This window comes from Nomascus leucogenys, chromosome 19 (genome assembly GCF_006542625.1).
Source record: "Nomascus leucogenys isolate Asia chromosome 19, Asia_NLE_v1, whole genome shotgun sequence".
In the NCBI taxonomy this organism is placed as follows: domain Eukaryota; kingdom Metazoa; phylum Chordata; class Mammalia; order Primates; family Hylobatidae; genus Nomascus; species Nomascus leucogenys.
The window spans coordinates 72,711,415-72,727,533 of record NC_044399.1 but is presented as its reverse complement, the minus strand read 5'-3'; positions in this window follow the sequence as shown (position 1 = coordinate 72,727,533).

The window sequence follows — 16,119 nt, the reverse complement described above, 5'->3', positions numbered from 1 at the left end:
TGCTCAAAACTCAAGAAGCCACCACCCTGATACTCATCAAACCCCGGAGAAATTTCGTTTTTAGAGTGTCAGAAGGCCCCATGAATAACCTTCCAGTCACTGAAGGAGGTCATTACTCAGCAAGCCCCGGTCTCCTTCACTCTCCTGCACTCGTGCCTCGCAGATGGCCTCATGCGCGGACTGGCGGTCCAGCTTCCCGGGGACACAGCCCGGGCGCACCCCGCGCCGCCTTTGGCCACTGAGGCGGTCCTCGAGGCGCCGGGCTAGGGAGAGCCTCCCGGCCATCAAGGCTGGGGCAGCGCCGGGGGATCGGGGCGGGGTGCGTGCGCCGAAAGGGCCTCAAAGCTGTAGGGCTGGACGGCGCAAAGGGGCGCAAGGCACGGAGACCAGGCGGAGGGGACAGCTAGCGGCTCGGCGGGACGGGCGGGCCCCGACGCTCAGCAACAAACGCGCGGCCGCTGTGGGAGCTTGTCTCCAGGCGCCCATCAGTCTTCCCCTCACTCGGCGCTACCTTGGCGGCCGCGCCCATGCTGCCCCCGCCCCAACTAGCAGTCATGAGAGGCCGCGGGCAGCGCTCGAGATGCTCATTGAGAGGACTTCCCGCCTGCGGGCTCTCTGCTCGCCGCCACTCCCGGCCCCGCCCCGGGCGGCCCGCCTCACCACTCCCGGCTTCCCGGGGCTTGGGCGCCGCACCATCGAGTGGAACCGAGTCCTCATGTTTTCCTAGACAAGCCGTTGGGGGAGAGGGGAAACACTTCTGGCCCATGTGAGCCGCCGTCGCGTGTGGTGTCTGAGGGGCGTCTACCTGGAGTCACTGAGCCGACCGAAGGGAAAAGGCCAATGCCTGTCCGGGAAGAGCTCAGCCTAGTGGGGCGGGCGGCAAGTTACAGTTGCTGCCTTACGATGGGCCACGGCCGTGGAGGCACTAGACCCTCTCCAGGGGTCTGTCAGGAAAGGCGGGCAGATGCGTGAGGCCTGAACAGGAAGGAATTGGGAGACCCAAGGCTGTACCGCCAAGACCGCTTTCGAGTCGGGCCGACCGGAATTTGAATTCGTTTCTTCACTTACTAGTTGTGAGTCTTTGGGCAGATTTGCCTTTCTAGAGCGTAGTTTCTTATTTATAAAACAGGGTTAACAGTTGCACTCACGGAGGTAAATACAAGAGAAAATTGATGTTAAGTGCTTATCACTTAACCCAACACACAGCAAGTACTAGAAAATAATGGAGCTAGGTACGGAGGGAGCAATCTTCACAGAGGGAACAGCTCGTGGAAAGGCCACAGGGCAAGAGGGCGGTGCCTACATTCTTGGGGAACTGCAGAGAGTTCATGGGTAAATAATAGGAAGGAAAGGTAAGTACTTTGCAGAAAGCCTTCCCCAACTAGGTCAGACTCCCCACTGTAGTATCATATGCCTCTCCTTTTTGGCACTTATTATGGTTGCAACTTTATTAATGATTCTAATTAGTTTCTCTTCTACAATTATAAGCTCCATCAGGCCAGAGACTTGTCCATTTATGCTCACCCTGCTTTGTAGCACCCACTGCTTAACACATATTAAAAGCTCGATAAGGCTGGGCGAGGGGGGCTCACGCCTCTAATCCCAGCACTTTGGGAGGCCGAGGTGGGCGGATCATGAGGTCAGGAGTTCGAGACCAGCCTGACCAACATGGTGAAACCCCGTCTCTACAAAAAATACAAAAATTAGCCGGGTGTGGTGGCACACGCCTGTAATCCCAGCTACTCAGGAGGCTGAGGCAGGAGAATCACTTGAACCCGGGAGGCAAAGGTTGCAGTGAGCTGAGATTGCACCACTGCACTCCAGCCTGGACGACAGAGGGAGACTCCGTCTCAAAAAAAAAAAAAAAAAGTTCAATAAATATTTACGGCAGAAGTGAATGGTCGCATCAGAATATATATGTCACAATAAGGACTTTGGACTTCAGGCTGAAGTTAGTGGGAAATCACTGTGGAAATTTAGAGAGGAGGTGGCACTATCAGATTTGTTCTGAAGGAAGAACAATCCAGCTGCCCTGTAGAGAAGGGTTGGAATCAGGGAGGCATGTTAGGAGGCTGTGGTAATAGTACAAGCAAGAGATGATGGTGGCCTCACTCTAAGGGCATTAAAAATCAAGACAAGTGAGGCCGGGTGGGGTGGCTCACACCTGTAATCCCAGGACTTTGGGAGGCCAAGGCAGGCAGATCACCAGGAGTTTAAGACCAGGCTGGCTAACATGGTGAAACCCTGTCTCTACTAAAACTACACAAATTAGCCGGGTGTACTGGCATGCACCTGTAATCCCAGCTCCTCCCAGCTCCTCAGGAGGCTGAGGCAGGAGAATCACTTGAACCCGGGAGGCGGAGATTGCAGTGGGCCGAGATCATGCCACTGCACTCTAGCCTGGGCAACAGAGTTGGACTCCGTATCAGGAAAAAAAAAAAAAAATCAAGACAAGTGGACTATATTGGCAGATTATTGGCTAGCATTCACTTATTCTACCATAGTCATGTGCTCCCTCCCTCAGGGATGGTAGTGACAGCCTTACTTCCTATTGATGCAGGATTTTTTCCTTGATTCCTTCATGGGACTTGAGACAGGGGCACCCTGTTTACTCAGCCCACTGTGCTCAACCTCTTGCAGGAGTGTGCAGGTGAGTGAGCGAGTGCAGGATCTGGCTGGCCACTACAGGCACCAGCATGAGCAAGCTCTGTGCGGGGCCTGTGACCAGACCAGGCATGAGCAAATGACTGCGGGATCTAGCTGGCTGCTCTGGGCAGCTGCAGGAGCAAGCTCCCTTTGGGGTCTGTGGTGGTGCCCAAGTGCGGGTGCCTGTGATCCCAAAGCCCCAGAGGGAGAGTTACAGGGCTCTCTTAGTGCCACTGTTTGAGGATGGCTATGTGTTAACAGCTCAGCTGGCCCCTAGCCTCATTTGTGTGGGGTGGCTACCTGCCACCGGTGAGGGCAAAGGGTGGGTGTGACAGCCTTTTGGGTAGCCAAACTTGGTGGGTCCCAAGCTCTTGTCTGGCATCCAAGAAGAATGAGGTTGTGTAGAACACCTGAAGGATGGTGAAAGTGGAGAATTTTACAGAGTGATCACAATGGCTCTCAGCAGAGAGGGGAGCTAGAGAGGGGATAGAAAGGGCAGGTCGTCTTCTCCCCAAAGTCGGGCCATTTCTTCCTGAAAGTCTGGCCATCTCTCTCGTCTACTGACTGAGTCTGGGGTCTTTATAGGCACAAGATGAGGGTGGGGCAGCCATAGGTATTTTTGGAAAAGGCAACGTTCGATTGGTAAGAAGACATTATTCAGAAAGAACCAATCGGGAGGGAGTAAGCAAACAGGAATAGAAGTTCTCACTTTGGGCTGTGGGTTTCAGGCTTTTCGGCTCAAAGGTGGGGTTTCACTGGGGGCCTGCCACATCTGCTTAGAATTTCTCAACTTCCTGTCCTGCCTCTATCACTATCAAGTATTTATATGAAGAAACCTCTCCTGAGCCACATTCCGATCACCCCTCTTCCTCAAAGAGATTATCAGACTCTGACTTTTTCTCAGTTTTGGTCCTCTTGGATTTTGGTTCTTTAGCTGTTTAAAATCTTATGAAGGCAAACTTTGATCATTTAGGCTCTTTTCTCAAAGTTCCAAAGTAGACTGCTCCCTAACAGGTAGGTTTTATTTTGCAGAATTCAGGTTTACAAATTGGACATGACTACATTAGCTTCTGCTACCTATAAAAGCTTTGAATAGGTGGGCTTTTATTTCATAAATTATCTGATTATCTGAAGATTAACTCTTTTGTCCTCCTTCAGCCCCCACTAACGTGAAGTCAGCTCAGGAAATGCGGCAGAGGTGAGGTCAGCTCAGGGAATGCAGCAGAAATTCATCTGGAAGCAAGCGAGGCTGGGGCCTAGAACCTCCCTAGGCTGGGCCATGCTTTCAGTCCAGTTCCCATCTTTTATGGATGCCTAGCCCTGACCCTCAGAGGACCCTGGGTGAGGCCTGGAGGAGCCCCTCTTTCCAAATAGACTTCATTTGTCCCTTGAGGCTCAGCTCACTGCAGTTAACTAACTAATGAGTAACTCAGTGTAAGAACACACAATGCTAATTATTATAATTAATTATAATAGTGATAGTCATTAAAACAAGGAACTTCTGCCCAGCACTACAAGTGACTCACAGCCATTATCTCAGCTGATAAACAGCTGGGAGAAAGATACTCTTTCTTCCTTTTGACCCACCTGTGAAGAAACTGAAGCTCAGAGAGGTTAAGGGATTTATCTACGGCTGCACAGGGACCCTCCTTCAGGTCTGTTAGACTGACCTCTCTCCTGACTCTGCCCTCTCTCCTGCCTCTCCTTTCCAGAAGGTTCTAGGTCCCAGGGACTTCAAGGCTCAACCCAAGGATAGAGATCCAAGGTCCTGCCGGGGCAGTCAGGAGGCCTTACATGCCCTCTCCTGTGGCTTCCTTCTCAGCCGAGTTCTGTGTGCTCTAAGCTGGAGGAGCCTACTCCCCAAGAAGCAGGACACCCGGAAGATGTTTCCCCCTGGCTTTGAGGCTGGTTATACAATTGCTTTCCTCCAGCAGATTAACATTTGCTAACGGGGCCTGGCGTGGTGACACCAGCGTAGGGTTGCTTCCTGCATGCCTGTGCTGTGGGGTTGGTGGTGGGGGCAAGGTCAGGGAAGTGAGTGAGGTCGCCCATGGTCATCCTCCACTGTGCTGGGGGGTTGTCATCTCTCGGGGCTTAGCACTTGTTGGGGATGGGTGAAGTCCAGTCCCGAGTCACAGTGTGTGTTGGGGGAGGTTGCTGATATTCATAGCCGTGTATGTTTGAGTAATGACAACATCCACCTCCACCTTCAGGGTAAGGAGCTGTTGGCCTATCTATGTCTGTCTGTCTGTCTGTCATCTGTACCTGTCTCTCTGAGGAAGAGAAGGCAGGCCCCAGGGTCTTTCCCCAGGATGGCCTTGGGTGAGCTCCTGCTGTCCTCTCTGCCCAGGAAATGAACGCCCTTTGAGGTCAGGTGAACGAGGATGTCAGTGTGAAGATGGACCCTGTGCCTGGAGTGAACCTGAGCTGCATCCTGAATGAGATGCGTGACCAGGACAAGAAATTGGTGGAGAAGAGCTACAAGGATGCTGAGGGCTGGTTCTTCAGCGTGGTGGGTGGCCGTATGTAAGCAGGTGTGCACACATGTGGGCACATGTGCTGCGTGCTGGTGGAGCTGGGACACTGGCAGATCCACAGGCTGTCCCAGTTGGAAGGACTTTTGGAAACCAGTTGGACCAGCCCCTCATGTTTTCGATGTAAAATGTGAGACTCAGAGAGGACTCAAGCTCACACAGCCCTTCACTGTGGCCTGCAAAATAGATCCAGGTCTCTACAAGTCTGGTCTTGGGTTTCCACCACAGCCGTTTACAGGATGTGTGTATTTGAGTACATACGCATACCCTTGGCAAGCACAGGCTGAGTGTCTCCAGTGTCCTAGGGGCAGCAAGAGGTGCAAAAGAATAAAACCCAGTGCCTGTCTTTGAGGTGCTGCAGTTCGGTAGGAGTAAGAACTGCAAACGACTGCAGAGCAGGCCAATTCCTCCAAGGTCCAACATGGGTGCAGAGGGTCTTTGTGTGCAGGTGCCATTGGGGCCCCATAGAGGCCAGGGAGGGGCTAGGGGATGGTTCTGGGAGGTGAGGGTTCAGGAGCAGTCCCTTTCCTGTGCCCTACTTCTGAAAGTCTCCTTAAACCCCTGTGGCCCACTCTGCCTTCCAGAGAGGGGCTGAACTGCGAGGTGGCCACCAACACACAGGCCCTGCAGAGCGGCAGGATAGAGATATGGAGCTCTACATCTCTGTGCGGAACCTGAGCCGTACCAGCTCAGCAAGGTAGGGCCTCTGTCCCCTCCCCACCCTGTACCTGTCACCCCAGGGTGAGCCCAGCCTTATAGACCCCTGCTTGGAGGTGTGTTATGGGATCCAGCTGGCCCAGCTGCAGGGGCTCATCAGAAGCATGGAGCAGCAGCTGTGCGAGCTCTGCTGCAATGCGGAGCACCAGGACCGCGAGCACCAGGTCCTTCTGGACGTGAAGACGCGACTGGAGCAGGAGATCACCACCTACGCCACTTGCTGGAGGTTGAGGATGCCCAGTGAGTGTGCACCCGGGTGCCTGTTGGGGCCAGCTGGGGGCCCCCTTCACCGAGGAAGAAGTTGGTGTCTGAGCACCAGTGAAGTTCAGGAGGTATGAATGTGGGAACCCTGTGGGAACCTGTGGGGGTTTGCGGGAGGTGAAACTGACGATGCAGGCTGGAGTCTGAGTGAGGAGCCTTGAATGCCAAGTTAAAGCCTCTGGACCAGATCATGTAGGCAATGGGGAGCCACGGAGGGATTTGGAGCTGAAGAGGGGAATGAACATCAAGATATTTTAGAGCATTCACTCTGGCTGCAGAGGGAGAAATGGATCAGAGGGGTCAGGGTGGGGCCAGAGAGATGCATCAGGGGGCTGGAGCAGGGAGTCTGGCCAGAGAAGTACTGCGGGATGGAGGGGGGGCGGGGGGCAGGGGAAGGAAGGTGGTGCACGCAGAAGAGAGGTTATAGCTCAAAACAGCAGGACTGGATGACTGGATCTCAGGGTAAGCGTGGCTCACAGTCAGGACTCAGTAAGTGTTGGGTGGACACATGAAGGAGTGGGCATTGATGGCCTTGGGTTTCTGGTTCCGTAACTGTGTGAGTGGTGATACCATCAGCCACAGGGTGAAGAGCAAGGTGGGTGGTGGTCCGGTTTGCAGTTCGGAAGGGTGATTAGGCCTCCAGCTGAGAGTGTCCTGAAGTCTCCATGCTTAGACACACGTTGCAGCTTTTTGCTCCCTGAAAAGGTTTTTCCGCCAAGGTTTTTCCAAAGGACAAGCGGCCCGGGGGTCCTCCTAGTTCCTCGGCCTGCGCGCCACCCGGGAAGCCTAACAGGTCCCAGCCCTGGGCAGCTTCCCCAGCCCAACCCAGCCCCGACCCTCCGCCGTGGGGCTCTCCCTGAGCGGCCGGCCAGTGGGGACACAGCTCCGCCCTTCCTGGGAACAAAAGCGACTGCCGGCGCCTGAGCTCCCAAAGGGCTCCCAGGAGCCCAGCCCCGGAAATGGAACACCCGCAGCGGTTGCCCCCAAACTTCCCACCTCTCAGGTCCGGTAGGGGGAGGGGTCGGGGCCGGTGGGTAAGGCGTGGGGAGCGCACCGAGTGCTTAGAGGTCTGCGGCCCCGCGGCGGGGGGTTATGCCAAGGGAGACGACGCGAGGGGGGTTATGCCAAGGGAGACGACGCGGCGGGGGGTTATGCCTCGCGGCGAGGGGGAGGGACCGAGGGCACCCCGAAGCCGGGGACCACCAAGCCGGAGCCAGTGGAGGGGCGCGAAGTCGGCGAGTTGGAAACTTGGTGCAATCGTCCACTCGTAGCCTTCGGCGTCTGGCTTATTCTCTGGCGGCTTGGCGGGCGGCTGCGCAGGATCCTTGGCGGGCGGCCTGTGCTGGATCCTTAGGCTCCGAAGAGATGGTCCCCATGCTTGTCGCCGCGGGCGCCATCAGAGGGGCGGCGGCGGCCGGCGCTGCAGTGGCTGGGCGCGCGGGGGCGTCATGGGGCAGGTCCGGCGGGAAGTGGGGGAAGTAGCCAGAGATCTGCTGGATGGGCCGGATAGGGCCGGGGCACATGTCTATGGCCACATGCTCCTGGATGCAAATGGTCGCCTTTTCCCCGCACCGCCGGGGGGTGGTACGGGCAGCGCCTCCCCGCCCGGGCACGGCCTGGCCCCGAGCGACCCCGGCCTGGGGGCGGCTCAGCAGGCCCGGCGTGGCGCGGCGGGGCCTCTGCGAAGGCTAGGGCGAGTGAGTGCCAGGGGCGGGCAGGCAGGGGGCCGGCCCAGCCCGCGTCACCCGGCAGCAACCACGCAGGGTGAGTGTGCGGGCTGCCCAGGCAGTGCAGAGCGGAGAGAGCTGCGTGGGGCCACACTCACTCGCACTCACACCGGCAGGCACGCTGGCCTGGGACCCCGTGCGTGCACTCCCTGGGGACAAGCGGGGAGCCAGCAGGACAGGGACCCACAGAAAGCACACTCACACGTTCCTGCAGGTGCCAGCACATGCTGGGCTCCGTTCGCTCTCACGGGACACACGCAGGTGTGCAAGGACAATGCAAGTGCACGCACATGTGTGCAGACATGTAGTGGAAGCATCCACTCACACCTGTAGGACACACACACACACAAACATATGCACACATACAGAGTTGGTTGAGGATGCTATAACACAGTACACCCCCTAATGCACGTGCGCGCGCACATACACACACACACACACACACACGTGATCAAGGGTACCCAGGGCAGAATCTTCCATACCCGCAAGGACCCCTAACAAGACGCACAAACATGCACCCATAGAAGTAATCAGGGGACTCTGGGCACAACTCCCTTTCTCCTTCCCCATCTACCAGGACATGGAATCACACTCCTAGGCATGTGTGGACAGGCTGCCTACACACGGGCAGGACATGGACATGCTCAACTGTACGAGGACACTGCAGGCACAGTCTGTGCACACGTATTCTCAGGTCACATAAACAGCACTCTGTAACCTTGAGTCAGTCCCTCACTTGGTCAGTGAGTGGGCTGAAGCACCCACTGGGACAGGGTGGCTGAGAACCCGGACAGGGCCTGGTCAGGAGGGGTTGAGGGCAGGGCCTGGGAAGTGAGTGATGCAATGAGGTTGGGCGGTACCACCCCCCACCCAACCACCCACTCCAGGCCTCCCACATAATCGGGTCACTAAACAAATCCCAGAGGGCCCAGCCCCAGCTGTTGCCTGGCTTTCCAGAAACAGAACTCGGTTGGGAATGGCAGCTGCTTGGACAGGTCTGTCCCCAGAAAGCCCTGGGCATGGATGGAGTCCTGTCTACCCTCTGGTTTCCACTGACACATTTATCTACCAACATTCTGTCCAAGTCTCCTCTTCTGAGCCCTCACCAGAATCATCCTTAATGAAGAGTCACAGGGAGAAATCTACCCACGCATCAGGAGACAGCCCTGGAACACAGCCTTCCTGCACAGCCTCAGAAGGGACCCACCCTGCTGACACCTTGATCTTGGACTCGTAGCCTCCAGTACTGTGAGACAGTAACATTCTGTTGTTGAAGGTGCCCAGTCTGTGGTACTGTAAAACAGCCCTAGGAAACTAACGCAGCCTGTTAGCCCACAGATGGTGAAGGGATGGAATGCTCCATGGAGCTCCAGGCTTACTGTCTACAGCTCCCAAAGTGTGCTACGGGACCCTTGGGTGGGTGTAGGTATGCAACGTAATTTTGGGTGGTTCAAGGTGAATAATTTCAATTGACATAATAATGTATTTATCTTGCTGGGTAAATGAGGAATCCCCAACTGTTAGGAACCAGGCTACACAGCAGGAGGTGAGCAGCCAGCCAGTGAGCAAAGCTTCATCTGTAGAAACAGCCACTTCCCATCCCTGGCATTACTGCATGAGCTCTGCCACCTGTCAGAAGAGCGGTGCCATTAGATTCTCACAGAAGCATGAACCCTACTGTGAACTGCACATGCCAGGGATCTAGATTGCGTGCTCCTTATGAGAACCTAATGACTGATGATCTGTGACTGTCTCCCATCATCAGCAGATGGAACCATGTAGTTGCAGGAAAACAAGTTCAGGGGTCCCACTGATTCTACATTATGGTGAGTTGTGTAATTATTTCATTATATATTACAGTGAAGTAATAATAGAAGTAAAGCACACAATAAATGTAATGGGCTTGAATCATCTCCGCATCATCCCTTCCCCTTCTCCCGGGTCCGTGGAAGAGTTGTCTTCAAGAAAACTGGTCTCAGGTAGCAAAAAAGGTTGGGAACCACTGGTGTAAATGCTTCAAGGAATAGTTAAGCAGCTTAATTAAGGTTTACATGCTACAAAAAATACAGGTTTAAGGCCGGGTGCGGTGGCTCACGCTTGTAATCCCAGCATTTTGGGAGGCCGAGGCGGGCGGATCACGAGGTCAGGAGATTGAGACCATCCTGGCAAAATACACTCCTGGGGTTTTGGCCTGAACTTCAAAGGCCAGGGTCCCAGCCCCACTTCAGTCTTGCTATAACAGGCTACCCAGGGTCTCCCTCCAGACCAGACCCTTCACCCGACCCATGGACACCCTGGTTGTCACCACTACCAGCATCTGCCAGTTATCCACCTCTGGCTCTGTCAAGAGCCTGTGGACACCCTGGCGGGGGTTTCTCCTGGATGTCATCTGTAAGTGTTGGGGGTGCCTTTCGGGCCACCAGCCTCCTGGGAGCCAGCAGCTGTGGCAACATGTTGGTCACCTCCTCCTGCTTCTTGGAGGGACTGGGGGAGGCTACAGCGGAGGCTACACCTGTAACCAGGGTGGGGGCTTTGGCTCCAGTGTTCGTGTGGCGGATGCCCTGTTGGGGGCATGGTGAAAAGGAGACCATGCAGAACCTTACTGACCACACACACGTCACACACAAACACCACACACACACCACGCACATCACACACACAAACGCCACACACACCACACACATACACACACCACACACACCACACACATACACACACATACACACACCACACACACCACACATACACACAAACACCACACACACACCACACACACATCACACACATACACAAACACCACATACACAGCACACATCACACACATACACACACAACACACACACCACACACACATCACACACACATACAAATACAACACACACAGCACACACGTATACACACGCAAACAGCAGACCACACATCACACACACAAACGCCATACACATCACACACACCATACATACATCACACATTCACCGTACACACATACACACACAAACACCACACACCATACACATACACACATACACACCACACACACCACACATCACACACATACACACAACACATCACACACGTACACACACGCAAACACCAGACACACCACACACATACACACACATCACACATACACACACCACACAGTACACACAAACACACACCGCACACACATCACACACATACACACATAAACACCACACCACATATGTACACACACACACCACATATGCACCACACACATCACACACATACACACACCACACAATCACAAACACCACACATACACACCACACACATCACACACACCATACATACATCAACACCATACAAACACCACACACATCACACACACCACACACACACCCCACACCACACACATACACACCACACACATCACACACACCACATACACCACACACCACACACATCACACACACATCACACACCACACACAAGCACACATACACACCACACACAACCCCCCACATCACACACATACACGGCACACACACATGCACACACTCCACACACACCATACACACACCACACACACACACCACACCCACCACACACCACACACACATCACACATACACACGCCCCACATCACACACACCACACACAACCCCACACACCACTTGCACATACACACACAAACACCACACACCACACATACACCACACAGCACACATACACCACACACAGCACACACACACCACATACACAACACACACACACACCATACACACCACACACAAATACCCCACACACATACACAAACACCACACACATCACACACACACATCACACACACACGCAAACAGCACACACACACTCCACACACAACACCACACATCACACACACCACACATACATCACACACGCAAACACCACACACACACTCCGCACACATACACAACCACACATACCACACACACCACAGATACACACACACACTCGCCACACACCACACAGATACACAAACACCACACACACACCACAGACACCACACACACAACCGCCCACACATACCCCACACCACACATGCACACACATTCCACACGCACCACACACATACACACTACACACACACCATATACATATATACCCACAACCACCCATATACCACACCGTGCACACACATACACACCACACACACTACACACAGATCTCACATACCACACACACCACATATACACACACACCACATGCATACCACACACCACATACACATAAACACCACACACATCACACACCACACACACATCACACACCAGACACACCACACACGCACACGCCCTCCCTCCCTCCCTTCCTTTCTCTCTTTCATCTTTCTTTCTTTTTTCCAAGAAGGAGTGTCGCTTTTTCACCGAAGCTGGAGTGCAGTGGCATGATCTCAGCTCACTGCAACCTCCACCTCCCAGGTTCAAGTGATTCTTCTGCCTCAGCCTCCCAAGTAGCTGGGACTACATGCGTGCACATACATACACATTCCCTCTCATGACCTCTAAGGACACGGCTTTGGCATTCTGTAAACATGGCCACTTTGTCTTCTGCACAAACCCTGCCCTGGAGGGTCCTACAGAGCAAAGCCACCAGTGGCAGGTGAGGGGTGCAAGTGATGAGTACAGTGGCCAGGGGGGCCAGGGTAGCCAGGGCAGCCAGGCGGGAGTCAAGTTAGGCCCAGCTGGCCCTGGCGGTTAGGCCTGCTCAGTTTCCTGGGTGGAGAGCCAGGCCTGGTGCTGCCTACGAGGGGCTTGGCCTGCTCCTGCCTGGGACCTCCACTAGGCAGGAATTCCTGCAATCTCCCCTTGGAAGCAGAGATACTGGCAGTGCCAGATCAGATACTGGAGTTGGTCCTGGCAGCGGGGAACCCAGGGGAGCCCTGGTCAATCAGTGCTCCTGATCTTCAGGATCAGCCAGCACCCCATCACCAACCCCCAAGCGCAGCACGCACCAGGGCTCTGCCTCGAGTCATCCTACACACCCTGTCTCCGGGTTTTCACAGCCGACCCTCGCTGTGCCCCCAGTGCCTCCTGAGCAAGGAGATGGGGGCTGGGTGGGTCTCTGCCGGATGCAGATGGGCCCACTGAGGCAGAGGAGAGGGTGCTGGGAACAAACTGGACCTCGGCTCAGCCTGATCCAGGGTCACTTCACAGAACTTAGGGCTTCGAGTGGGGTCTGGGAGGGGGTGCACAGGATGAGCCTGTGGGGGCTACTGGTGTGTCCTAGGGCTTATCCCTCCGAGGTCTTGTGCAGTCAGCACTGAGCCTCAGCAAATTCCAGATTCTACACGCACGTGTGCTGCCTTCACAAGCGCTTCAACCTCTGGGTGGCTGGAGGGGCCTTGCTCTTTGGTGCATGCCCATGGCCTCAATTGGAACCCCTCTTGGGCATTTCCAAGCATGCCAACGACAGCGGCAGTAATCACAACCAACCTTCTGCTCTTTCTGGGCCCCTCCCTCCGTGTTTGCATTGAAACCGCCCAGATGACCTTGTGGGAAAAGAAAGCTTTGCCTCGGGTTTGAGGTGAGGACAGTCATAACCTCACTAATCAATTAACGAATCACTTAAACTAACGAACCCTCGGGGCCAACTGTGGGCCAGGGCACTGTGCCCAGGGCTGGGGATTCCAAAGAGAATGAAACAGACATGGCCTTGTCTCCCTGGAGCTGAGAGTCCAGTGGAGGAGGAAATAACCAAAAAAGTCATAGAAATAGGTATAAATTCACAACCTGGAGAAGGGAGGAGGTATGGCCCGGAAAAGAGATGCAGAAAGGTAATCCAAGAGGGCTTTCTGGAAGAGGTGACAGCTGAGCCTAGAGGTGAATTTAGTTGGGGAAGAGGGAGTGAGGCCTAGGCAGCTTAGGCCATTACCCCCCATGCAGAGATGGCTGCATAAGGGTCTCTCTCCTGGCATCCATGTTTACCCATGCCTGGGCATCCTACCCCCATCATCCTTTAACCCCGAGGGCCATGGCTGGGTCCCAGAAATTCCCAGGAGGGTGCTCAGAGAAGACCACGGGGACTCTCATCACCCTCATCCTGGCTCACTTCTGAAAAGGCTGCAAGAAGGGTGTTGGAGGGCCTCCTGGAGGCTGCCAAGGGCATTTTCTCATGGAGCCTGCCAAGGGCATTTTCTCATGGAGCCCACGTCTCTCCCCAATCCTGGTGGCTATGATCAGTAATTCCAGCTTCGTGTTGGCTACAGGTGGATGATGTCCACCTGGCTGCCAATGACTTCTGCACCAAGTGAGGCTGGGTCTCTGGAGCTGCGCCAGGGGCTGGACAAGCTGGCTCTGGCTGGAGCCAACCTGGAGATGCAGACTGAGAACCTCAAGGAGGACCTGGTCTACCTGAAGAAGACTGAACAATGACTATCTTTCTTCAGCCCCATCTAATTATGGCCCCTGGCACATACTAAACAATCACTAAGTAATTCTTAAATAACTTTTATTTCAACATTCACAGTTAAAAACATTCCATACTGTAACAAAAATTTCAATCTTTCAATCTCAAAAGTCCAATACCCTTAGTTTGATTCAAGCTCCATCAAAGATGAATTGGTTAGTTTTTAATCTGGAGTTTACAAGTAATAGTTAATATTTCAAAAAGCCTAACATAGATGATCTGTTTGCCCACAAAAAGGATAAAAAGACTAATGAAAATGGTAAATTATTTGCTTTGGGCTGGAATTTTAGTACCTAGGTCTGCCTACAGGGTGCCAGTCAGAAGCATGATTTGTGTTGTTCATGCCTTTATGTAGCAAAATATAATTCTTTAATAAATGCAGTTTGGTAAACATAATCTTTTAAAACACAGGACATAGGGGAGTAAAAAGAAGGCCTTGGTGATTAAAAAGTTGGAAACCACTGAATTAAATTACCTTCAAATCCCTTTAAGTATCCTGTTTATCCTTATAAACATTAGCTCTCACTGTATAGCATTGTAAAGACAAGTAAAAGAGTTAGACTTTTTTTTTTTTTTGAGATGGAGTTTCGCACTTGTTGCCCAGGCTGGAGTGCAGTGGCGTGATCTTGGCTCACCGCAACCTCCACCTCCCAGGTTCAAGTGATTCTCTTGCCTTAGCCTCCCAAGTAGCTGGGACTACAGGCGTGCCCCACCATGCCTGGCTAATTTTTGTATTTTTAGTAGAGAAGGGGTTTTGGTATGTTGGCCAGGCATAGTAACTCTTAATGATCAAGTCCTGACCTCGTGATCCGCCCAACTTGGCCTCCCAAAGTGCTGGGATTACAGGTATGAGCCACCACGCCTGGCCTACACTCCTTATTTTCACAGGGTTTTTTCCCACATTTAAACTTGTCACTCGACTAGGAAGTCAAGATTGAAATGGCTCCTTCCATGAATAATTTAGTTTTGGGGTTGTTGCCAAAGTGATTTATAATGATTTTAATAATGATAGACATCCCCTAAAACATTCTCAAGTAATTAGACCCTTGGGGCTGGTGCAGTGGCTCATGCCTGTAATCCCAACCCTTTGGGAGGCTGAGGAGGGAGGAGTGCTTGAGCCCAAGAGTTCAAGTCCAGCCTGGGCAACACAGTGAGACCTCATCTCTTTGTATGTTAAAAAACAAATAATTTAAAAAATTGTATCATCGGGACCATATTCTAGTGTCAGTTCTGAGACAGAAAAAAAAAAAAAGATGATTATGTCCAAGAGCTTTTAGCTTTTCCACTTGATTATACATACGTTTGAAAAATCCAGTAGGTGGCCAGGCGCGGTGGCTCATGCTTGTAATCCCAGCACTTTGGGAGGCCGAGGCGGGCAGATCACGAGGTCAGGAGATTGAGACCACGGTGAAACCCCGTCTCTACTAAAAATACAAAAAAATTAGCCGGGTGTGGTGGCGGGTGCCTGTAGTCCCAGCTACTCAGAGAGGCTGAGGCAGGAGAATGGCGTGAACCCAGGAGGCGGAGCTTGCAGTGAGCCGAGATTGCGCCACTGCACTCCAGCCTGGGCAATAGAGCGAGACTCCGTCTCAAAAAAAAAGAAAAATCCAGTAGGTATTTTCTATGCTTTCCCACCTTCACATGGTTTTTCTAATAAAACTCATCTGTAGTGCAATAAGATGTGGTCTCCATCAGGCTTTTCCTAGTTTTACTACATTCATTAGGTTTCTGCTACCTATTAGAATACGTCCTGTTTGTAGACTCTTACAGTCCTCAAATTCCTTTCCAATGTGAAGTCTCTGGTGTTTAAGAAAAGCTGTCTGC